The sequence below is a fragment of the Montipora capricornis genome, chromosome 6, assembly GCF_036669925.1.
Source record: "Montipora capricornis isolate CH-2021 chromosome 6, ASM3666992v2, whole genome shotgun sequence".
Lineage (NCBI taxonomy): Eukaryota > Metazoa > Cnidaria > Anthozoa > Scleractinia > Acroporidae > Montipora > Montipora capricornis.
Window position 1 is genome coordinate 74,610,829 of NC_090888.1, and position 24,348 is coordinate 74,635,176.

A 24,348-nucleotide genomic window follows, 5' to 3' on the forward strand; every position below is an offset into this window, starting at 1 on the left:
ATTTCTCCTCTAATAGGTCTTTTTTCATGCGGTTTTTTGCATAGCACAAATCTAGGATAGTTTAGCTTTCAATCCATACTAATTAGGCCATCAGGCGACTTGTATTTGCTATTTTTTAGCCTTCCGAAGTTCGACCAAAAAATCGGCCATTTTTGAAAATTTTCCTTTGGTCCCCCCTTTGCTACTTTGCCAAAAATGGCCGATTTTGATACTTTTGCGAAAAATGTTATTTCTCCTCTAATAGGTCTTTTTTCATGCGGTTTTTTGCATAGCACAAATCTAGGATAGTTTAGCTTTCAATCCATACTAATTAGGCCATCAGGCGACTTGTATTTGCTATTTTTTAGCCTTCCGAAGTTCGACCAAAAAATCGGCCATTTTTGAAAATTTTCCTTTGGTCCCCCCTTTGCTACTTTGCCAAAAATGGCCGATTTTGATACTTTTGCGAAAAATGTTATTTCTCCTCTAATAGGTCTTTTTTCATGCGGTTTTTTGCATAGCACAAATCTAGGATAGTTTAGCTTTCAATCCATACTAATTAGGCCATCAGGCGACTTGTATTTGCTATTTTTTAGCCTTCCGAAGTTCGACCAAAAAATCGGCCATTTTTGAAAATTTTCCTTTGGTCCCCCCTTTGCTACTTTGCCAAAAATGGCCGATTTTGATACTTTTGCGAAAAATGTTATTTCTCCTCTAATAGGTCTTTTTTCATGCGGTTTTTTGCATAGCACAAATCTAGGATAGTTTAGCTTTCAATCCATACTAATTAGGCCATCAGGCGACTTGTATTTGCTATTTTTTAGCCTTCCGAAGTTCGACCAAAAAATCGGCCATTTTTGAAAATTTTCCTTTGGTCCCCCCTTTGCTACTTTGCCAAAAATGGCCGATTTTGATACTTTTGCGAAAAATGTTATTTCTCCTCTAATAGGTCTTTTTTCATGCGGTTTTTTGCATAGCACAAATCTAGGATAGTTTAGCTTTCAATCCATACTAATTAGGCCATCAGGCGACTTGTATTTGCTATTTTTTAGCCTTCCGAAGTTCGACCAAAAAATCGGCCATTTTTGAAAATTTTCCTTTGGTCCCCCCTTTGCTACTTTGCCAAAAATGGCCGATTTTGATACTTTTGCGAAAAATGTTATTTCTCCTCTAATAGGTCTTTTTTCATGCGGTTTTTTGCATAGCACAAATCTAGGATAGTTTAGCTTTCAATCCATACTAATTAGGCCATCAGGCGACTTGTATTTGCTATTTTTTAGCCTTCCGAAGTTCGACCAAAAAATCGGCCATTTTTGAAAATTTTCCTTTGGTCCCCCCTTTGCTACTTTGCCAAAAATGGCCGATTTTGATACTTTTGCGAAAAATGTTATTTCTCCTCTAATAGGTCTTTTTTCATGCGGTTTTTTGCATAGCACAAATCTAGGATAGTTTAGCTTTCAATCCATACTAATTAGGCCATCAGGCGACTTGTATTTGCTATTTTTTAGCCTTCCGAAGTTCGACCAAAAAATCGGCCATTTTTGAAAATTTTCCTTTGGTCCCCCCTTTGCTACTTTGCCAAAAATGGCCGATTTTGATACTTTTGCGAAAAATGTTATTTCTCCTCTAATAGGTCTTTTTTCATGCGGTTTTTTGCATAGCACAAATCTAGGATAGTTTAGCTTTCAATCCATACTAATTAGGCCATCAGGCGACTTGTATTTGCTATTTTTTAGCCTTCCGAAGTTCGACCAAAAAATCGGCCATTTTTGAAAATTTTCCTTTGGTCCCCCCTTTGCTACTTTGCCAAAAATGGCCGATTTTGATACTTTTGCGAAAAATGTTATTTCTCCTCTAATAGGTCTTTTTTCATGCGGTTTTTTGCATAGCACAAATCTAGGATAGTTTAGCTTTCAATCCATACTAATTAGGCCATCAGGCGACTTGTATTTGCTATTTTTTAGCCTTCCGAAGTTCGACCAAAAAATCGGCCATTTTTGAAAATTTTCCTTTGGTCCCCCCTTTGCTACTTTGCCAAAAATGGCCGATTTTGATACTTTTGCGAAAAATGTTATTTCTCCTCTAATAGGTCTTTTTTCATGCGGTTTTTTGCATAGCACAAATCTAGGATAGTTTAGCTTTCAATCCATACTAATTAGGCCATCAGGCGACTTGTATTTGCTATTTTTTAGCCTTCCGAAGTTCGACCAAAAAATCGGCCATTTTTGAAAATTTTCCTTTGGTCCCCCCTTTGCTACTTTGCCAAAAATGGCCGATTTTGATACTTTTGCGAAAAATGTTATTTCTCCTCTAATAGGTCTTTTTTCATGCGGTTTTTTGCATAGCACAAATCTAGGATAGTTTAGCTTTCAATCCATACTAATTAGGCCATCAGGCGACTTGTATTTGCTATTTTTTAGCCTTCCGAAGTTCGACCAAAAAATCGGCCATTTTTGAAAATTTTCCTTTGGTCCCCCCTTTGCTACTTTGCCAAAAATGGCCGATTTTGATACTTTTGCGAAAAATGTTATTTCTCCTCTAATAGGTCTTTTTTCATGCGGTTTTTTGCATAGCACAAATCTAGGATAGTTTAGCTTTCAATCCATACTAATTAGGCCATCAGGCGACTTGTATTTGCTATTTTTTAGCCTTCCGAAGTTCGACCAAAAAATCGGCCATTTTTGAAAATTTTCCTTTGGTCCCCCCTTTGCTACTTTGCCAAAAATGGCCGATTTTGATACTTTTGCGAAAAATGTTATTTCTCCTCTAATAGGTCTTTTTTCATGCGGTTTTTTGCATAGCACAAATCTAGGATAGTTTAGCTTTCAATCCATACTAATTAGGCCATCAGGCGACTTGTATTTGCTATTTTTTAGCCTTCCGAAGTTCGACCAAAAAATCGGCCATTTTTGAAAATTTTCCTTTGGTCCCCCCTTTGCTACTTTGCCAAAAATGGCCGATTTTGATACTTTTGCGAAAAATGTTATTTCTCCTCTAATAGGTCTTTTTTCATGCGGTTTTTTGCATAGCACAAATCTAGGATAGTTTAGCTTTCAATCCATACTAATTAGGCCATCAGGCGACTTGTATTTGCTATTTTTTAGCCTTCCGAAGTTCGACCAAAAAATCGGCCATTTTTGAAAATTTTCCTTTGGTCCCCCCTTTGCTACTTTGCCAAAAATGGCCGATTTTGATACTTTTGCGAAAAATGTTATTTCTCCTCTAATAGGTCTTTTTTCATGCGGTTTTTTGCATAGCACAAATCTAGGATAGTTTAGCTTTCAATCCATACTAATTAGGCCATCAGGCGACTTGTATTTGCTATTTTTTAGCCTTCCGAAGTTCGACCAAAAAATCGGCCATTTTTGAAAATTTTCCTTTGGTCCCCCCTTTGCTACTTTGCCAAAAATGGCCGATTTTGATACTTTTGCGAAAAATGTTATTTCTCCTCTAATAGGTCTTTTTTCATGCGGTTTTTTGCATAGCACAAATCTAGGATAGTTTAGCTTTCAATCCATACTAATTAGGCCATCAGGCGACTTGTATTTGCTATTTTTTAGCCTTCCGAAGTTCGACCAAAAAATCGGCCATTTTTGAAAATTTTCCTTTGGTCCCCCCTTTGCTACTTTGCCAAAAATGGCCGATTTTGATACTTTTGCGAAAAATGTTATTTCTCCTCTAATAGGTCTTTTTTCATGCGGTTTTTTGCATAGCACAAATCTAGGATAGTTTAGCTTTCAATCCATACTAATTAGGCCATCAGGCGACTTGTATTTGCTATTTTTTAGCCTTCCGAAGTTCGACCAAAAAATCGGCCATTTTTGAAAATTTTCCTTTGGTCCCCCCTTTGCTACTTTGCCAAAAATGGCCGATTTTGATACTTTTGCGAAAAATGTTATTTCTCCTCTAATAGGTCTTTTTTCATGCGGTTTTTTGCATAGCACAAATCTAGGATAGTTTAGCTTTCAATCCATACTAATTAGGCCATCAGGCGACTTGTATTTGCTATTTTTTAGCCTTCCGAAGTTCGACCAAAAAATCGGCCATTTTTGAAAATTTTCCTTTGGTCCCCCCTTTGCTACTTTGCCAAAAATGGCCGATTTTGATACTTTTGCGAAAAATGTTATTTCTCCTCTAATAGGTCTTTTTTCATGCGGTTTTTTGCATAGCACAAATCTAGGATAGTTTAGCTTTCAATCCATACTAATTAGGCCATCAGGCGACTTGTATTTGCTATTTTTTAGCCTTCCGAAGTTCGACCAAAAAATCGGCCATTTTTGAAAATTTTCCTTTGGTCCCCCCTTTGCTACTTTGCCAAAAATGGCCGATTTTGATACTTTTGCGAAAAATGTTATTTCTCCTCTAATAGGTCTTTTTTCATGCGGTTTTTTGCATAGCACAAATCTAGGATAGTTTAGCTTTCAATCCATACTAATTAGGCCATCAGGCGACTTGTATTTGCTATTTTTTAGCCTTCCGAAGTTCGACCAAAAAATCGGCCATTTTTGAAAATTTTCCTTTGGTCCCCCCTTTGCTACTTTGCCAAAAATGGCCGATTTTGATACTTTTGCGAAAAATGTTATTTCTCCTCTAATAGGTCTTTTTTCATGCGGTTTTTTGCATAGCACAAATCTAGGATAGTTTAGCTTTCAATCCATACTAATTAGGCCATCAGGCGACTTGTATTTGCTATTTTTTAGCCTTCCGAAGTTCGACCAAAAAATCGGCCATTTTTGAAAATTTTCCTTTGGTCCCCCCTTTGCTACTTTGCCAAAAATGGCCGATTTTGATACTTTTGCGAAAAATGTTATTTCTCCTCTAATAGGTCTTTTTTCATGCGGTTTTTTGCATAGCACAAATCTAGGATAGTTTAGCTTTCAATCCATACTAATTAGGCCATCAGGCGACTTGTATTTGCTATTTTTTAGCCTTCCGAAGTTCGACCAAAAAATCGGCCATTTTTGAAAATTTTCCTTTGGTCCCCCCTTTGCTACTTTGCCAAAAATGGCCGATTTTGATACTTTTGCGAAAAATGTTATTTCTCCTCTAATAGGTCTTTTTTCATGCGGTTTTTTGCATAGCACAAATCTAGGATAGTTTAGCTTTCAATCCATACTAATTAGGCCATCAGGCGACTTGTATTTGCTATTTTTTAGCCTTCCGAAGTTCGACCAAAAAATCGGCCATTTTTGAAAATTTTCCTTTGGTCCCCCCTTTGCTACTTTGCCAAAAATGGCCGATTTTGATACTTTTGCGAAAAATGTTATTTCTCCTCTAATAGGTCTTTTTTCATGCGGTTTTTTGCATAGCACAAATCTAGGATAGTTTAGCTTTCAATCCATACTAATTAGGCCATCAGGCGACTTGTATTTGCTATTTTTTAGCCTTCCGAAGTTCGACCAAAAAATCGGCCATTTTTGAAAATTTTCCTTTGGTCCCCCCCGTTGCTACTTTGCCAAAAATGGCCGATTTTGATACTTTTGCGAAAAATGTTATTTCTCCTCTAATAGGTCTTTTTTCATGCGGTTTTTTGCATAGCACAAATCTAGGATAGTTTAGCTTTCAATCCATACTAATTAGGCCATCAGGCGACTTGTATTTGCTATTTTTTAGCCTTCCGAAGTTCGACCAAAAAATCGGCCATTTTTGAAAATTTTCCTTTGGTTCCCCTTTGCTACTTTGCCAAAAATGGCCGATTTTGATACTTTTGCGAAAAATGTTATTTCTCCTCTAATAGGTCTTTTTCATGCGGTTTTTTGCATAGCACAAATCTAGGATAGTTTAGCTTTCAATCCATACTAATTAGGCCATCAGGCGACTTGTATTTGCTATTTTTTAGCCTTCCGAAGTTCGACCAAAAAATCGGCCATTTTTGAAAATTTCCTTTGGTCCCCCCTTTGCTACTTTGCCAAAAATGGCCGATTTTGATACTTTTGCGAAAAATGTTATTTCTCCTCTAATAGGTCTTTTTTCATGCGGTTTTTTGCATAGCACAAATCTAGGATAGTTTAGCTTTCAATCCATACTAATTAGGCCATCAGGCGACTTGTATTTGCTATTTTTTAGCCTTCCGAAGTTCGACCAAAAAATCGGCCATTTTTGAAAATTTGCCATGCGGCGAGCCTTTGCTACTTTGCCAAAAATGGCCGATTTTGATACTTTTGCGAAAAATGTTATTTCTCCTCTAATAGGTCTTTTTTCATGCGGTTTTTTGCATAGCACAAATCTAGGATAGTTTAGCTTTCAATCCATACTAATTAGGCCATCAGGCGACTTGTATTTGCTATTTTTTAGCCTTCCGAAGTTCGACCAAAAAATCGGCCATTTTTGAAAATTTTCCTTTGGTCCCCCCTTTGCTACTTTGCCAAAAATGGCCGATTTTGATACTTTTGCGAAAAATGTTATTTCTCCTCTAATAGGTCTTTTTTCATGCGGTTTTTTTGCATAGCACAAATCTAGGATAGTTTAGCTTTCAATCCATACTAATTAGGCCATCAGGCGACTTGTATTTGCTATTTTTTAGCCTTCCGAAGTTCGACCAAAAAATCGGCCATTTTTGAAAATTTTCCTTTGGTCCCCCCTTTGCTACTTTGCCAAAAATGGCCGATTTTGATACTTTTGCGAAAAATGTTATTTCTCCTCTAATAGGTCTTTTTTCATGCGGTTTTTTGCATAGCACAAATCTAGGATAGTTTAGCTTTCAATCCATACTAATTAGGCCATCAGGCGACTTGTATTTGCTATTTTTTAGCCTTCCGAAGTTCGACCAAAAAATCGGCCATTTTTGAAAATTTTCCTTTGGTCCCCCCTTTGCTACTTTGCCAAAAATGGCCGATTTTGATACTTTTGCGAAAAATGTTATTTCTCCTCTAATAGGTCTTTTTTCATGCGGTTTTTTGCATAGCACAAATCTAGGATAGTTTAGCTTTCAATCCATACTAATTAGGCCATCAGGCGACTTGTATTTACTTATTTTTTAGCCTTCCGAAGTTCGACCAAAAAATCGGCCATTTTTGAAAATTTTCCTTTGGATCCCCCTTTGCTACTTTGCCAAAAATGGCCGATTTTGATACTTTTGCGAAAAATGTTATTTCTCCTCTAATAGGTCTTTTTTCATGCGGTTTTTTGCATAGCACAAATCTAGGATAGTTTAGCTTTCAATCCATACTAATTAGGCCATCAGGCGACTTGTATTTGCTATTTTTTAGCCTTCGAAGTTCGACCAAAAAATCGGCCATTTTTTAAAATTTACTTTAGTCCCCCCTTTGCTACTTTGCCAAAAATGGCCGATTTTGATACTTTTGCGAAAAATGTTATTTCTCCTCTAATAGGTCTTTTTTCATGCGGTTTTTTGCATAGCACAAATCTAGGATAGTTTAGCTTTCAATCCATACTAATTAGGCCATCAGGCGACTTGTATTTGCTATTTTTAGCCTTCCGAAGTTCGACCAAAAATCGGCCATTTTTGAAAATTTTCCTTGGTCCCCCCTTTGCTACTTTGCCAAAATGGCCGATTTTGATACTTTGCGAAAAATGTTATTTCTCCTCTAATAGGTCCTTTTTCATGCGGTTTTTTGCATAGCACAAATCTAGGATAGTTTAGCTTTCAATCCATACTAATTAGGCCATCAGGCGACTTGTATTTCCTATTTTTAGCCTTCCGAAGTTCGACCAAAAAATCGGCCATTTTTGAAAATTTTCCTTTGGTCCCCCTTTGCTACTTTGCCAAAAATGGCCGATTTTGATACTTTTGCGATCAATGTAATGTCTCCTCTAATAGGTCTTTTTTCATGCGGTTTTTTGCATAGCACAAATCTAGGATAGTTTAGCTTTCAATCCATACTAATTAGGCCATCAGGCGACTTGTATTTCCTATTTTTTAGCCTTCCGAAGTTCGACCAAAAATCGGCCATTTTTGAAAATTTTCCTTTGGTCCCCCTTTGCTACTTTGAAAAATGGCCATTTGACACTTTTGCGAAAAATGTTATTTCTCCGCTAATAGGTCTTTTTTCATGCGGTTTTTGCATAGCACAAATCTGGATAGTTTAGCTTTCAATCCATACTAATTAGGCCATCAGGCGACTTGTTTTCCTATTTTTTTAGCCTTCCGAAGTTCGACCCAACAAAATCAGGCCATTTTTGAAAATTTTCCCTTGGTCCCACCCCTTTTACTACTTTGCCAAAAAAAATGGCCGATTGTGTGATTACTTTTGCCGGAAAAAATGGTTCATGCGGGTCCTCATACGTCTTGTTTCATGCGGTTTTTTGCATAGCCCAATCTAGGATAGTTTAAGCTTTCAATCCATACTTTTAATAGGCCATCAGGCGACTGTATTTCCTATTTTTTGTTAGCCTTCCCCCGGCATCGACCCAAAAACAAATCGGCATTTTGAAAAATTTCCCTTGGTCCACCCCTTTGCTACTTTGCCAAAAATGGCCGATTTTTGAGCAATTTTGCGGACGAAAACAATGTATTTCTCTCTCAACAGGTCCTCTTTTTCATGCGGTTTTTGCCATAGCACATATTTTATCTAGGCTAGTTTAGCTTTCAATCCATACTAATTAGGCCATCAGGCGATCTTGTTATTTCCTTATTTTTTGCCTTTTAAAGTTCGACCAATAAATTTTTGCACACTTTGGTGGCCAAATTTGCAACTTTGCCAAAAATGGGTTTTGAATTTTGCGAAAAATAGTATTCTTCTCTAATAGCACATATTCGTGCGGTACTTTGCACAGCACAAATCACCAAGTTTACGACAACAACCATACAATTAGGCATCTGGGACTTGATTCCAATTTTTTTAGCCTTCGAATTTCGACCAAAAAATGAACTATTTTCGAAAATTTTCCTCTGGTCACCCCTTTGTTACAATTGCCAACAAATGGCCTTTTGTTTCTTTGCCAAAACGTTCTTTGGCGAAGAAATAGGTCGTTTTTCATGCGGTTTATTTGAGGTGACACGGAAAGTTTAGATTTCAATCCAGAACAATTTGCGCCTCAGCGAAATGTTTTCCTCGTTTGCGTGAGAGGAAACGTTTTCGGAAACAATGTTTCCACAACAATTTCCTTTCGCGGCGCCCTAAAATTAACTCGTTCCCATCTCTCTCTCTCTCCTCTCCTCTCTCTCTCTCTTCTCTCTCTCTTCTCTCTTTTCCTCCCTTGTGGTCGAGGACGACAAGGGAGGAAAAGAGAGAGAGAGAGAGAGAGAGAGAGAGAGCCTGGGAACCACGTTTCCTTGAAAGCGAATGACGACGGCTACGGCGTAGGCAATGCGATTATTTCACCTTACGGGCGAACTATCCTGTAACTGGATGGGAAAGAACGGTTTTAAAGGAGAAATAGAAAATGAATGGTTCATAGTTATATGCTCACATTGTGATCAAAACATAAAATTAGTTGATTTGATGTTGTTGTTTTGTGGAGTATAGCAAAGAAATACACGGAATGCAGCACTAGTATTTTTCCGTTTTTAACCAATTATATTCTTGCTTTGTGGAGTTGTCTTTGCTTGTTAAACTCCCTTTTAGCAACGCGTATTAGGGAAAACGGCAAACCTCAGACTGAAATTTGCGTTCAGCCAAAACTCAAAGATGGCGTTTCGGTGACTTTAACTGATCGGCGCCTGTAACGCCTTCGTTTTTGCTTATTAAATTAGTCAACGACATCTTTACTGAAAGGGAAAGTTTCACGTCTTTGCGCATGGTCAAACTGTCACGTCAGCCCATTTAATTCCATTGTTATTGAAACAATCGAAAGCACTGACGTAAGAAACAGAATCCATGCCGTATAAGTGGAATTACTCACTGAAATTGCTTTTGCAATCATTTCCTTTGTGTTATAAACCTACTGCATGCGAATAGATATCTCGTCCTCTATCCTTGTGTGGGCCCATTTCCATTAGTAGGGCTAACGCTCACATGGTTCATATGGGGTACAAAACTAGCACTTCACATTACACTCTAATCAGTTATGTCGGTAGAATAAAATGTTCGACTAGTGCAATAAATTCAATGGTCCAAACTAAATTTGATATTTTCTTTGTAAACCCGCAGCACCTTCCACCAAATTTGCGCATCAGTCATTCAGTGTATTTGCTTTAATACTCTCTTTGATTAATGAACATAAATCTGGTTGAGAGCGTCAAATCGGCGTGGGTGGAAAAGAGTCGTGGCTCGTGAGTCGTGGGTTGCGGGTCCGAGATCCTCCATGTATACACGTCATGTATACATACTTAACCCTAACCCAAACCCTAACTCTTAGGGCAATTGCAAATTTGGACCCAGCACTACAGGGAGCAAATATATAAAGGGAGGGAGGGAGGGCACATTGTATACGCTCACTGTTCATACAGTTTGAGCACTCTCTAGATTGGGTGGAGAGCCTCATAATAGGTGTTCACTATTGGCATAATGCTTCCCTCACTGCTTGCAGTTTAAGCACTCTTGTGACTTCACAATGCAATCTATCCATTGTTTCTCGATTCCCATTTATTTTCTTCAATCTTTGTGGGTTTACTATTTTACATAATGCGTCCTGGGAAACAAAACGCAGCTCAGTTGGCGGTTATGGAATAAAGCAATGTGCCAAGTTACTGCACTAACACAGGTACGCAATGCGTACCAATTTTTAAATATTTTCAACACATGAATTGAAACCAACATAATAATCGATTAGCCGGCCAAGCTCCACGACCGAATTTCCACTCAAACACTGTCAGAGCAACCGAGACTCGCGTTGACTTGGGAATTTCCTATGAAATTTCGCTAGTAAAACCCTTGGCTCAAAAGAGAGTCTCCCTGGCATGGAAACGCACCGTGCAGTGAAAACATGCGTCGGTTTTACAGGCCTGAAAAAAGGTGCTTTTTAGCGGGGGAGACCTCATTTAAATATGCCAGATGACAGCCCTGTTTAATTAGATCCAATCAGACATTTTTGCGCCAGTGAATTGTTTGGGATCGAACAGACATCGTGTCGCTGCGACTTGTCGCCTAGTGTGTCTCGCCTTAATTAAAAGGTGCTTTCAATAGTATGTTCGTGTTATTCAGACTAGTAGGGCGGAAAGAAGACAGCAACCGGGTAACACTCAGGTTTGGAGACGGTATGTTTGTCAGTTATAATGACGACTTGAATAACAGGACAACGAAACGCACAATCAGTGAATCACGTTCAACTTACGATTTCAGTGTTGAAGCCGAATAATAACTATTTGCTCCATTGAAGAGTTCTTTACAATAATCCATCACGAAAAGCGAACCGTCTATAACGCGTTCCAAACTAAAATGTGGTATTCCAATTTAGGAAAATTCGGAACAAATACTGAGAATCACTTCAAAAATGGCTGTTTTTTTCGTTGTAAAATGAAAACCTGTCTCGGAAAACAGCATTTTTATGATACAGGTTTTGAAGTTTCGTCGGAAATTAGTGTAAAATTGGCAGAAAATGAAATGTGGACCTTCCACAGAAATTCATAATCGCCACTTAATTCCAGGGAGGGATCTTTGTAGTTTACTCTGAATCTTAAAATTGCGTTAAAATTTACAGGGAAAGTTTCTGTGTTTGTAAGGAATCACAAAATTCCTCCAAGCAACTTCCCATTCTTTACCCGAACTCCATTCTAATGTCTGAGCCACGCATGAGAAGCCAAATGATCTTCTGAATTTCGTGTCTCGAGAGTTTTTCCCCATAGAAAACGGAAGAGGATTCACAATTTCTTATCCCCCAATGAACACAGGAGAGGATCCAGAATTTCGGATCCCCCCATGAACACAGGAGAGGATTCAGAAATTATGATCTCCCACAAAACAGAGGAGAGGATTCAGAAATTCTGATTCCCCCATAAACACAGGAGAGAATTCTGAATTTCTGATCCCTCACAAAACACAGGGGAGGATTCAGAAATTCTGATCCCCCAATGAACACAGGAGAGGATTCAGAATTTCTGATTCCCCACAAAACATAGTAGAGGATTGAGAATTTCTGATCCCCCATGAACACAGGGGAGAATTCTGAATTTCTGATCCCTCAAAAAACACAGGGGAGGATTCAGAATTTTTGATCCCCCAGTAAACACAGGGGAGGATTCAGAATTTCTGATCCCCCACAAAACACAGGAGATAATTTTCTTCCACACAACAAAAGTGCAATTATAAATGCACTCGCCTAAAGAAAGACCGACACGTTAAAAACTATTCCACGCTGATATCACAACATAAATAGATTATACACATAAACGGTTAGTTTATGAAAATGCTAGCTGAACGTTACCTTTCAAGAACTTTAACCGAACCATTATTAGAGAAGTTTGACTGTCCCGAACACATATTTCCCCGAAGATTATCGTTGGGTGCCCCTGAGTTTTCACAGAACTTGCGATAACTCAATGCTTGCAAACAATCACGCCGGCGATACATTGTAGATTTGTCATTTAAGAATTGATTTTTGAACAACATCGCAAATCCTACCCAATCTAGAGTGATTATGCCATAAATTTATATTGTAAAAGTTAGAGATCAAGGTTGTTTTGAACGGGTCCAAATACCTGACTCTACAAGGGAACGTTAACAGCTGGCAGCAAGTGGAAATTTGAAAAATTTGCAATTTCCTCGGAGCAAACTGCAAAGTGGCGCGCAAATGAACAACTGGCTTTACTGTAAAACATAATTTTTGGTCCTACATATATGTTTCTTGCATCAAGTTGTACATTTTGATGTCTCCCATCCAGATACTAACCCCGCCGGATAGGATTTAATTTCATCGAAATTTTGTCGTGGAAGTGTCAGACGCTCAGTGTAGAGGCTTTGATTTTCTGTGAAAAAAACGGTTAACCTCATCTCAAGCCTTAATCCAATGTTTCTTGATTCCCAGTTATTTTCTTCAATCTTTGTGAGTTTACTATTTTACATAATGCGTCCTGGGAAACTAAACGCAACTCAGTTGGCGGTTATGGAATAAAGCAATGTGCCAAGTTAATGCACTAACACAGGTACGCTTTGCGTACCAATTTTAAATATTTTCAACACATGAATTGAAACCAACATGTTAATCGATTAGCCAGCCAAGCTCCACGACCGAATTTCCACTCAAACACTGTCAGAGCAACCGAGACTCGCGTTGACCTGGGACTTTCCTAAGAAATTTCGCTAGTAAAACCCTTGGCTCAAAAGAGAGTCTCACTGGCATGGAAACGCACCGTGCAGTGAAAACATGCGTCGGTTTTACAGGCCTGAAAAAAGGTGCTTTTTAGCGGGGGAGACCTCATTTAAATATGCCAGATGACAGCCCTGTTTAATTAGATCCAATCGAGACATTTTTGCGCCAGTGAATTGTTTGGGATCGAACAGACATCGTGTCGCTGCGACTTGTCGCCTAGTGTGTCTCGCCTTAATTAAAAGGTGCTTTCAATAGTAGGTTCGTGTTATTCAGACTAGTAGGGCGGAAAGAAGACAGCAACCGGGTAACATTCAGGTTTGGAGACGGTATGTTTGTCAGTTATAATGACGACTTGAAATAACAGAACAACGAAACGCACAATCAGTGAATCACGTTCAACTTACGATTTCAGTGTTGAAGCCGAATAATAACTATTTGCTCCATTGAAGAGTGCATTAGAATAATCCATCACGAAAAGCGAACCGTCTATAACGCGTTCCAAACTAAAATGTGGTATTCCAATTTAGGAAAATTCGGAACAAATACTGAGAATCACTTCAAAAATGGCTGTTTTTTTCGTTGTAAAATGAAAACCTGTCTCGAAAAACAGCATTTTTATGATACAGGTTTTGAAGTTTCGTCGGAAATTAGTGTAAAATTGGCAGAAAATGAAATGTGGACCTTCCACAGAAATTCATAATCGCCACTTAATTCCAGGGAGGGATCTTTGTAGTTTACTCTGAATCTTAAAATTGCGTTAAAATTTACAGGGAAAGTTTCTGTGTTTGTAAGGAATCACAAAATTCCTCCAAGCAACTTCCCATTCTTTACCCGAACTCCATTCTAATGTCTGAGCCACGCATGAGAAGCCAAATGATCCTCTGAATTTCGTGTCTCGAGAGTTTTTCCCCATAGAAAACGGAAGAGGATTCACAATTTCGTATCCCCCAATGAACACAGGAGAGGATATAGAATTTCGGATGCCCCCATGAACACAGGGGAGGATTCAGAATTTCTGATCCCCCATAAACACAGGAGAGGATTCAGAATTTCTGAACCCCCACAAAACACACGGGAGGATTCAGAATTTCTGATCCCCCATAAACACAGGAGAGGATTCAGAATTTCTGATCCCCCACAAAACACAGTAGAGGATTCAGAATTTCTGATCCCCCACAAAACACAGTAGAGGATTCAGAATTTCTGATCTTCCATGACCACAGGGGAGGATTCAGAATTTCTGATCCCCCACAAAACACAGGAGAGAATTTTCTTCAACACAACAAAAGTGCAATTATAAATGCATTCGCCTAAAGAAAAACCGACACATTAAAAACTATTCCACGCTGATATCATAACATAAATAGATTATACACATAAACGGTTAGTTTATGAAAATGCTAGCTGAATGTTACCTTCCAAGAACTTTAACCGAACCATTATTAGAGAAGTTTGACTGTCCCGAACACATATTTCCCCGTAGATTATCGTTGGGTGCCCCTGAGTTTTCACAGAACTTGCGATAACTCGATGGTTGCAAACAATCACGCCGGCGATACATTGCGGATTTGTCATTTAAGAATTGATTTTTGCACAATATCGCAAATCCTACCCAATGTAGAGTGATTATGCCATAAATTTATATTGTAAAAGTTAGAGATCAAGGTTGTTTTGAACGGGTCCAAATACCTGACTCTACAAGGGAACGTTAACAGCTGGCAGCAAGTGGAAATTTGAAAAATTTGCAATTTCCTCGGAGCAAACTGCAAAGTGGCGCGCAAATGAACAACTGCCTTTACTGTAAAACATAATTTTTGGTCCTACATATATGTTTCTTGCATCAAGTTGTATATTTTGATGTCTCCCATCCAGATACTAACCCCGCCGGATAGGACTTAATTGCATCGATATTTTGTCGTGGAAGTGTCAGACGCTCAGTGTAGAGGCTTTGATTTTCTGTGAAAAAAACGGTTAACCTCATCTCAAGCCTTAATCCAATGTTTCTTGATTCCCAGTTATTTTCTTCAATCTTTGTGAGTTTACTATTTTACATAATGCGTCCTGGGAAACTAAACGCAGCTCAGTTGGTGGTTATGGAATAAAGCAATGTGCCAAGTTACTGCACTAACACAGGTACGCAATGCTTACCAACTTTTAAATATTTTCAACATATGAATTGAAACCAACATGTTAATCGATTAGCCAGCCAAGCTCAAGACCGAATTTCCACTCAAACACTGTCAGAGCAACCGAGACTCGCGTTGACCTGGGACTTTCCTAAGAAATTTCGCTAGTAAAACCCTTGGCTCAAAAGAGAGTCTCACTGGCATGGAAACGCACCGTGCAGTGAAAACATGCGTCGGTTTTACAGGCCTGAAAAAAGGTGCTTTTTAGCGGGGGAGACCTCATTTAAATATGCCAGATGACAGCCCTGTTTAATTAGATCCAATCAGACATTTTTGCGCCAGTGAATTGTTTGGGATCGAACAGACATCGTGTCGCTGCGACTTGTCGCCTAGTGTGTCTCGCCTTAATTAAAAGGTGCTTTCAATAGTAGGTTCGTGTTATTCAGACTAGTAGGGCGGAAAGAAGACAGCAACCGGGTAACATTCAGGTTTGGAGACGGTATGTTTGTCAGTTATAATGACGACTTGAAATAACAGAACAACGAAACGCACAATCAGTGAATCACGTTCAACTTACGATTTCAGTGTTGAAGCCGAATAATAACTATTTGCTCCATTGAAGAGTGCATTAGAATAATCCATCACGAAAAGCGAACCGTCTATAACGCGTTCCAAACTAAAATGTGGTATTCCAATTTAGGAAAATTCGGAACAAATACTGAGAATCACCTCAAAAATGGCTGTTTTTTTCGTTGTAAAATGAAAACCTGTCTCGAAAAACAGCATTTTTATGATACAGGTTCTGAAGTTTCGTCGGAAATTAGTGTAAAATTGGCAGAAAATGAAATGTGGACCTTCCACAGAAATTCATAATCGCCACTTAATTCCAGGGAGGGATCTTTGTAGTTTACTCTGAATCTTAAAATTGCGTTAAAATTCAGAGGGAAAGTTTCTGTGTTTGTAAGGAATCACAAAATTCCTCCAAGCAACTTCCCATTCTTTACCCGAACTCCATTCTAATGTCTGAGCCACGCATGAGAAGCCAAATGATCTTCTGAATTTCGTGTCTCGAGAGATTTTCCCCATAGAAAACGGGTAAGGATTCACAATTTCTTATCCCACAATGAACACAGGAGAGGATCCAGAATTTCGGATCCCCCCATGAACACAGGAGAGGATTCAGAAATTATGATCCCCCACAAAACAGAGGAGAGGATTCAGAAATTCTGATTCCCTTATAAACACAGGAGAGAATTCTGAATTTCTGATCCCTCACAAAACACAGGGGAGGATTCAGAAATTCTGATCCCCCAATGAACACAGGAGAGGATTCAGAATTTCTGATTCCCCACAAAACATAGTAGAGGATTCAGAATTTCTGATCACCCATGAACACAGGGGAGGATTCAAAATTTCTGATCCCCCACAAAACACAAGAGAGAATTTTCTTCCACTCAACAAAAGTGCAATTATAAATGCATTCGCCTAAAAAAAGACCGACACGTTAAAAACTATTCCACGCTGATATCATAACATAAATAGATTATACACATAAACGGTTACCTTCCAAGAACTTTAACCGAACCATTATTGCGGACGTTTGACTGTCCCGAACACATATTTCCCCGACGATTATCGTTGGGTGCCCCTGAGTTTTCACAGAACTTGCGATAACTTAATGCTTGCAAACAATCACGCCGGCGATACATTGTGGATTTGTCATTTAAGAATTGATTTTTGCACAACATCGCAAATCCTACCCAATGTAGAGTGATTATGCCATAAATTTATATGGTAAAAGTTAGAGATCAAGGTTGTTTTGAACGGGTCCAAATGCCTGACTCTACAAGGGAACGTTAACAGCTGGCAGCAAGTGGAAATTTGAAAAATTTGCAATTTTCTCGGAGCAAACTGCAAACTGTCGCGCAAATGAACAACTGGCTTTACTCTAAAATATAAATTTTGGTCCTACATATATGTTTCTTGCATCAAGTTGTATATTTTGATGTCTCCCATCCAGATACTAACCCTGCCGGATAGGACTTAATTGCATTGAAATTTTGTCGTGGAAGTGTCAGACGGTCAGTGTACAGGCTTTGATTTTCTGTGAAAAGGAAGTTGAACCTCATCTCAAGCCTCAATCCAATGTTTCTCGATTCCCAGTTATTTTCTTCAATCTTTGTGGGTTTACTATTTTACATAATGCGTCCTGGGAAACAAAACGCAGCTCAGTTGGCGGTTATGGAACAAAGCAATGTGCCAAGTTACTGCACTAACACAGGTACGCAATGCGTACCAATTTTAAATATTTTCAACACATGAATTGAAACCAACATGTTAATCGATTAGCCAGCCAAGCTCCACGACCGAATTTCCACTCAAACACTGTCAGAGCAACCGAGACTCGCGTTGACCTGGGAATTTCCTAAGAAATTTCGCTAGTAAAACCCTTGGCTCAAAAGAGAGTCTCACTGGCATGGAAACGCACCGTGCAGTGAAAACATGAGTCGGTTTTACAGGCCTAAAAAAAGGTGTTTTTTAGCGAGGGAGATCTCATTTAAATATGCCCGATGACAGCCCTGTTTAATTAGATCCAATCAGACATTTTTGCGCCAGTGAATTGTTTGGCACCGAACAGACATCGTGTCGCTGCGACTTGTCGCCTAGTGTGTCTCGCCTTAATTAAAAGGTGCTTTCAATAGTAGGTTCGTGTTATTCAGACTAGTAGGGCGGAAAGAAGACAGCAACCGGGTAACATTCAGGTTTGTCAGTTATAATGACGACTTGAATAACAGGACAACGAAACGCACAATCAGTGAATCACGTTCAACTTACGATTTCAGTGTTGAAGCCGAATAATAACTATTTGCTCCATTGAAGAGTGCATTACAATAATTCATCACGAAAAGCGAACCGTCTATAACGCGTTCCAAACTAAAATGTGGTATTCCAATTTAGGAAAATTCGGAACAAATACTGAGAATCACCTCAAAAATGGCTGTTTTTTTCATTGTAAAATAAAAACCTGTCTCGGAAAACAGCTTTTTTTATGATACAGGTTTTAAAGTTTCGTCCGAAATTAGTGTAAAATTGGCAGAAAATGAAATGTGGACCTTCCACGGAAATTCATAATCGCCACTTAATTCCAGGGAGGGTTCTCTGTTGTTTACTCTGAATCTTAAAATTGCGTTAAAATTTACAGGGAAAGTTTCTCGGTTTGCAAGGAATCACAAAATTCCTCCAAGCAACTTCTTATTCTTTACCCGAACTCCATTCTAATGTCTGAGCCACACATGAGAAGCCAAATGATCTTCTGATTTTCGTGTCTCGAGAGATTTTCCCCATAGAAAACGGGAGAGGATTCACAATTTCTTATCCCCCAATGAACACAGGAGAGGATTCAGAATTTCTGATCCCCTCATGAAGACAGGAGAGGATTTAGAAATTATGATCCCCCACAAAACAGAGGAGAGGATTCAGAATTTCTGATCCCCGCATGAACACAGGAGAGAATTCTGAATTTCTGATCCCTCACAAAACACAGGGGAGGATTCAGAATTTCTGATCCCCCAATGAACACAGGAGAGGATTCAGAATTTCTGATCCCCCACAAAACACAGTAGAGGATTCAGAATTTCTGATCCCCTACAAAACACTGTAGAGGATTCAGAGTTTCTGATCCCCCCATGAACACATGGGAGGATTCAGAATTTCTGATCCCCCACAAAACACAGTAGAGGATTCAGAATTTCTGTTCCCATTATGAACACATGGGAGGATTCAGAATTTCTGATCCCCCACAAAACACAGGAGAGAATTTTCTTCAACACAACAATTAGTGCAATTATAAATGCATTCGCCTAAAGAAAAACCGACACGCTAAAAACTATTCCACGCTGATATCATAACATGAATAGATTGTACACATAAACGGTCTAATAGTATACTCCTAGTACTTCTCTAGAGCATGTTGTTCTGTTGAGGTGTAAGAAAATAGTATTTGCATATCGGTCAAAACTGTTGTTTCGTCTTTATTTGACAGACTGCCATGGCTCACAACACTGTCCTACACATTGCACTGTGCCTGTTGGTTCTTAATTCGTTGTGCTATCATACACTTGCCCGCTCATTTAAAGAGTGTACTTGGAAGAGAGAGGACGGCAAAGATCAAGGTGTCATAGAGGTGAGTCATTCAACTATCGGCTAAAAGGTTAACGGAACTTAAACAATCCTTGATCCCTGAACTAAGTAAACTGAGTTGCTGGCTGAAAGCCAACAAGGTTAGTTTAAATGTTGCCAAAACTAAGCTTATGATTATTGGGTCAAGGCAGAGATTATCTGTCCAAAATGAAGTCGTGGGGCGTTACCATGGATGCTCAACTTACTTGGTGCAAACAAGTTGAAGAAATATGCAAGAAAGTATCCCCAGCTATAGGTGCCCTGAAACGGGTGCGACCCTTTATTCCAAAAGAAACTGCCATTTAAATTTATGATGCTCTGATTTTGCCATGTTTCGATTATTGCAGCCCGGTTTGGGACTGTTTTAGTGGCAACCTGAGTGATAAGCTCCAAAAATTGCAGAATCGTGCAGCTAGAGTATTTACAAAATTGCCTTTTGATACGAACTCGAACCACCTCCTAACCACCCTTAACTGGCAGAGGCTATCAATTCGACGAAAGAAACGGAAAGCCTTAATGAATGGACATGACCCAACTTATCTTCAACTTCTTTTCACTCAGTATTACTCTAATTACAACCTGAGAGGCCACCACGTGACCTGCAAATAACTGCCTACAAATAAGTGTTTTGCTGCAAATAATATTCTGCTCATGCGCAATTGAAATCACGCTCTTGTGAGAAAATGGCAGATCGATTCCCCGAGCTGTCAGAGAATGATTCGACATCTTTATTTGATCGAAAGAACAGTGAGAATATGAGAAAGGAACAAAATTTCAACATATTTCGAAAGTATCTGGAGAAAAGAAAGGTAGACGAAGAGTCACTCGTGTCATTGACGCGAAGGACAGGTTTGCCAATGCATATGTACCGAAGAGATTTTATGCTGACGCCAGAAAAAAGAATGGCGAGCTTTACGCCAAAGCTTCACTTGTCGGGATACACTTTGAAAACTGTGAAATTCTTCAGCTTTGTTGATGCCTAGACTATTAAACGTTTTACTGTAAGTACAATTTGAAGTCTACAAATATGATTATGCAGAGAAGGAAACCTACGGCTTCTCGGAAACGAAAACAAAAAACAAACTCGGTGATCGAATGATAAAACAATTACTGACCTCGGTTATCGCAAAATATCGTGATTTGTCAGTGTCTCGCAGATCAATTACTTGCCTCAGCCTTCGGCCTCGGCAAATAATTGATCTGCTCGACACTGACAAATCACGATATTTTGCTCAACCTCGTCCAATAATTGTTAACTAATCTGTATTTCATTTATAAAATAATTCAATATATTTTATTTTTTAAATATTCGTCAAATCTTTCATTGTTATCCAACTATTAAAATCCTCACTGTATCCTTTCCATTTTACCAAAGCTAGTTTCTTTTTATAATCTCTTTTTATAATTTTGTCAATTCTAAATAAATCTTGTTTGGCTTTTAATAATTCAGGCTCATAAAAACTGCCTTGAATCTCTTCATCATTGAGATCTTTTAGTTTGTAAGTGATTGGATTAGTGTATTGGATCTTATCAACTGTGAATATTTCTTCAGTCCAATTTGGTGAGTAACCTTTGTGAAAAGTCTTTCTTTTATATTTGCTAATTCTTTTTATTTGAAGCTTCTGTTGGTGTCATTTTTATTGAACTTTGTTCAGTGTTATTATACTGTTTTAATATTTTAGGAAGCATGTCTAAATATTGTGTATTACCTTGTATAGTAAACTGTTTCCACATTTTGTTTTTAATCGTACGATTCCATCTTTCGACTAATGATGATTTTTCTTGATTTTCTGTTGAATATAGAGTTACTTTATTCTTAGCTAAGAGATCTTTCACATGTTTGTTATAAAACTCACTTCCTTTATCAGTCCATAAAAACTGAGGTTTTCTACCATCTTTAAAAATGCTTTGAAATGCTCCTTGTTCATTTTTCAATGGTACAATCCAACCATATTTACTGAAAACATCTATTACCACAAGAAGATATTTGTATCCTTTGTTCCATTTACTAAATTGCTGCATTTCAACTATGTGCACAGGCATATTTCATCGATATGATTTGAGATAACCCGCCGCCGAGTAAATTTTCGTTTCTTTACTGGACGGCTTTTTACGTTTTTTGCCTTAACACCAAGACCTAGTGATTTTTTAGCTTGCATAGTATACTTGACTGGTGCTGAAAACCATGGTCTTTGACTAAAAGGGTTATCTCCTATTGATTTGACCATGGCATCATCAGCTTCATGCTTTTTAGATAAATCATTTCCAGCTTGACTATATGCTATATCATGTTGCAGGCAAATAGCATCTAATTCATTGATAGGATCACGATATTTTGGATCACCACTATTCTTTCTTCTAGTTTTGTACCAGGTCCACAGTAATTGTATTTTTTACCAGTTGGAGTTCTTAAATGCAATTCTCCAAGCTTTGATAGATGTTTTTGAATATCAATAGCACCACCATCAAGGTCTTTTCTGTTTGTTCTATATCTTTTTATTGGTCGTATTTTTGTCGAAAATTGATTAAGAGCTTCTGAACCAACTTTACTTACAAGAGGATTCAATTTGTTCGCACCATAATTAATCATTTTTCGCTGTAATTTTTGGTCTCTCAAAGCTTCTGATCCATAGTATCTTCCCATTTCAATAGCTTTCTTACCAAGATAAGGGTACTCCTTTGGTTAAAAATAATTCTGCTCCTGTATTACCAACATCCCTTAAAATCCCTTTGCCAGCCGTCTCTGACTGGCTGATTAGTTTCCCTGATTTTTAACAAATCTTGTTTTTCTTATTCCGCATTCAGCACAAGTACAAAAGAACATTAGTGTACCATTTTAGCTGTGTTATAACCTGAAGGGTCAACACATTAAGTTTGTTTTTTTCTGTTTGACGCAATATGATTTCATTTTGTTAAATATATAAATTACATATTTTTGAAATAATTGATTATAAAACGATTCTTGACCCATTGATCATTCATGTCAAATTTGGTATTATGGATTGTTTCTAACATGCTTTTTCCATTTTGTCTTTCCAATAAGTAATAAAGGCACCAATATCCACATAAAACACTTAATTTTTCTTGAATTTCATCTCCTGAATATATTATTTGTTTGTTGCTTGTATTAAGATAAGTTTTGACTTCTTTCGGCATTTTTAAACAAAAAGAGTCAATATATTCTGTGTGTTTATCAATATTTCGATAACAAACTCAATGTGTGCCTTGTTCAATCATTGTATCTAAATTTATTATGCCACATTCTTTTAAAATTTGTTTTGGAGGATCATCTCTTGAATAAATGCCTCCAAAATGTTTTACACCAAGCTTTTTAACCCAATCAATCAAATCAAAGTTGCTCAGTGGTTTATTGATAAATTTTATATTATCTGACCTAAGATTGGGATTTTGTTCCATGTTTGACTTTGTGGTATGCCTAACATTGAAGTTATTAATCCTTTTCCCTTTTTTGATCGTGCTTTTGTTTTTAATCCAAAACCAACTTGATTTTCCCATGATTCATGAATTGGTGGAATCCCATAATTTGGTTTATTTAAAACATCATAATTTAATAACGAACTACCTTTTTTAGGAACATATACAGGTAATGATCTATGAGATCGTGATCCATCAACTTGTAATCCTTTACCAAACAGTTTTGGAAGCAAATTCATAGCTATTGGTATGCCAATTAATGCTAAAGCACTCAAAAACCCACCATGTTGCATTTGTCTTTTTGTTGGTCTTAAATACATATTTCCACCTGTTTGATAAGCATTATTTAGGTCACGCTTTTGTCTCATAGTTCAACACTGGTGTAATTTGTGTTAATTTGTTAGGTGGTATTATCGTTCCACCTTTTTTACCAAATATTTTATCAATGATATTTTCACCTAATCCATCTAAAGCTCCTGATAATAAAAGTCCTCCAACTTTACTAACAGCTGGCATTACTTTTGGTAAAAATTTAGTAGCTAATGTGCTAAAAATATTTCCACCAACTTTTCATATTTGAGTTTTGCTAATTTTAATGTCTGTTCCTGTTCCATTTTTCATTGACTTTTTGATTTTTTTCAATTATGTCTTTGTTAGCATAAGCTTATCATGCCCAGATAATTGAGAATTAGATGGTCGTAATGTTACTGGTGATCTGCTATTTATAGCTCTTGCTAATGTTTGTTTTTGATTTGGTGATAACTTTACACCATGAGAAATGTATCTTGTTGTCATATCTTGTATATAATTAAATTAGACAAAAACGTGTATTATCATGTTATACACAAGATATATTTAATTTAATAAAAGGAAGAATATTTTATCTGAATAACAGCTTTCCATCTTTTTGGATAAATTCAACATCCTGCTCACTTAAAACAAGAGCGCAAATAGAAAAAGCTGTTGCTGTAGCTCGTGATAATTTATAGTGAAAAGCTAGTTTAACAGTAGAATCTTTTAAATCAGCACGCTGTTTTGTTAAATCAAAATAGATAATTTCGTACAGTGTACAATGACAAAAATTTACTTCTTTTCAAAAGAGTACCTTGGGAATACTCCTTATTTTGCATGTACATATTTTAAAATGTCACGATAAACCCTTGTTAAATCAGTATCTGGTTCATAATGACGATCAGGATATTCAACACCATTCGAAATTTCTAAAAAGCAATCAGATAATGTTCTCGGGTCAGTTGATACTGAAAATGTATTATACAAAAATGGATTTGCTGTTTGCTCATCAATATAAGCATCATTAATGAAAAATACAAATACATGCCTTGGTTTTGTGTCTCCTGAATTGATAACATAATTTCCCGTTTGATTTTGCGTTGAATTGCTTCTTGAAACAGTTTCTTTCAAGTACGTCCATTTTTGTGGTTTAAGGTAAGTACTAGCATATAAACAGATTTCAATCCCA

At 37.7% G+C, this 24,348-nt stretch overlaps 1 long non-coding RNA gene across 2 annotated transcripts in view; it reads left to right on the top strand.

Annotated features, from left to right (window-relative positions):
- The first annotated feature begins 11,013 nt into the window (after positions 1-11,013).
- Positions 11,014-24,348, top strand: part of LOC138050874 (uncharacterized) — a 21,188-nt gene continuing 7,853 nt past the window's right edge. The window contains exons 1-2 of one of the 2 annotated variants that reach the window (XR_011132714.1): positions 11,014-11,077; positions 19,297-19,437. This is a non-coding gene — a long non-coding RNA (uncharacterized lncRNA). Of the gene's footprint in view, positions 11,078-15,638; positions 15,754-19,296; positions 19,438-24,348 lie in introns of those variants that run through there. The other variant, XR_011132713.1, reaches the window with a different exon arrangement.